A 2,138-nucleotide genomic window follows, 5' to 3' on the forward strand; every position below is an offset into this window, starting at 1 on the left:
GGTCGTGGTAGAAGGGGTGTGCTTGTGAGAGTCCGAAATGACAAGGGTGAGGAGGCAAGGCCATCGAGTTGTGCGTGGCGGAGGCTCGGGAGGGGTGTACCGGGGTGAATTGAGGTGGCAGTGTGTAAGGGCGTGGTGACGGCTTTTTGTCTCGGTCAATGCACATAAGGTGGTTGACACTTGACACAATGCATATAAGAGAGAAAAGAAAGATAATGTACATTGAGAGGCGGGCCCTTCGTCAACACAACGTTTCTGCCAAACACTGTGAAGATTGGCTGCACATCATCAATGACGATGGGTCGCCTACTTGTCAGATTTGGTGTGAGGATTTTCTTACTAGATTTTGGTGGGTTTACTTTGCGAAAAGGATCAGGTTAATTATAAAGATTCACCGGAAGCATAAAACATCTCAAACATAATAAAAATTACATCAAGATCCATGGACCACTACACGACCATTGCTGTCGTCAGAACTAGCCGCCGACGCGGCGTTGTCGCCGCTCCCATACTGAAACCGGCCCGCCCTTGTCGATGACAGTGTTTGGTAGCTTTCCGCACTACTCAACGCAATTGTGGTGGTTTTTGGCAATTTAGTTGTCAGCAGAGGATGTCGGTCTTCTTTTTTTGAGTAATTGTTCTTGTCATCTGGTCTAGCCAGTTGCCACATCGATCGTTATCGGTTTCATTTTGCTGACGGTACGCAAGAAGCAATGCGAAAGGGGAATAGGTGACGTGACGAGAACCTTCCCGCGTATGGCCAATGACATGGAATATCTTAGCTTAAGCTTATGTATATGTGGTGGTCGACGCGAGAGAGAATTCCCTAGCGGGCAAGCAAACACGTACCACCACGCAGAATTACACCGCAAAATGCGGGAGCCAATCGAGGTCACAAATAGGGTCCAGCGTTCCATTGTCGTCGTCCACCGCCCCGATCGAGCACCTGACCCGGAGCTTCCTCCAGGTGCTCAGTCTCGTCGTCTCTGCCGGAGAAGCCACGGCAGGCGATGGTGACCGCGACCCGCACATGCCAGTGCGCGCTGATTCGGCTGCGGCTGCGGCTGCGCGGGGCACCGATCCATCAGATCTCCCGGCCTGCGGCTGCGCGCGCGTGCCCGAGTTGGACGGGAAGCCGCCCGCCCGGTAAGTAAACGGGGCTGTGAATCCTCGCGCCACCGGAGTGAACGGCCCCGTTGTCGACGTCTCTGTGCGCCACGCATGGCGACTCCGGCTCGGGGCGCGGGGCAGGCTACACCTGCCACAGACAGCTACCCCTCGTGGTACATTTTCGGGTTCAGTCAGTTCCCGCGGCAAACGCCGCACGTGGACGTTAACTAATCCGAGCGAGACATGCCAACGTTTTCTCTCTTTCTTTTCTCAACGCTAGCGTTGCGGAGCACTCCGGCTCTCTCCTCGAGACATCACATACAGGACGATTTCATGGGGGTATGTACTGATCGCCACGTTTTCTCTATGGCGGTGTATGTACTATGCACAGGTAGGTTCATGGTGGCTACGCCGGTGGCGACTCCAGGAATTTGCAACGGGGTGTTCATGTGTATTCGTTTTGCCAAAATCATTGTTGTTTTTCAAAATTTATCACTGTTTTGCCAAAATCAACACAGTTTTATAAAAATCATAGGTATTCACATGAAAACCCAAGAATACCCCTAGAGCCGCCCCTGAGCTACACATGTTTACCTTTTAAAATAAAACAATTGACTACTTGAAGAGTAACACAGGGCAGGGACGTTGCACCTGAACTCCCATCCTGTCTAACATGCATGCATGCTACGTATACCTAGATATCTGCCAAATGGATACGTCAAGCAAATCCTCTTCACGTGTTTGGAATTGGGAGGATTATAATTTCAGCTTATCTTAAAAAAATTGTTTAGTATTTGGTTGCTTACTGTTATGCACTTTCATTACCAATTTTCCCACCTGTCAGTAACAGTATATTTTGAGTCTTAGAACATCTCCAATACAAGATGTATATTTGGAGATGTAAAAGTGCTAGATGTACAAGATCTACAATTTATATCACCAAAAAATGCTTTTTATATCACCAACAAACACCTAATTTCAACAAATGATGTATATTTGAAGATTTAAAACCAGTGCTCCACAGGGCC

Source organism: Triticum aestivum, chromosome 3B, assembly GCF_018294505.1.
Source record: "Triticum aestivum cultivar Chinese Spring chromosome 3B, IWGSC CS RefSeq v2.1, whole genome shotgun sequence".
Classification (NCBI taxonomy): Eukaryota; Viridiplantae; Streptophyta; class Magnoliopsida; order Poales; family Poaceae; genus Triticum; species Triticum aestivum.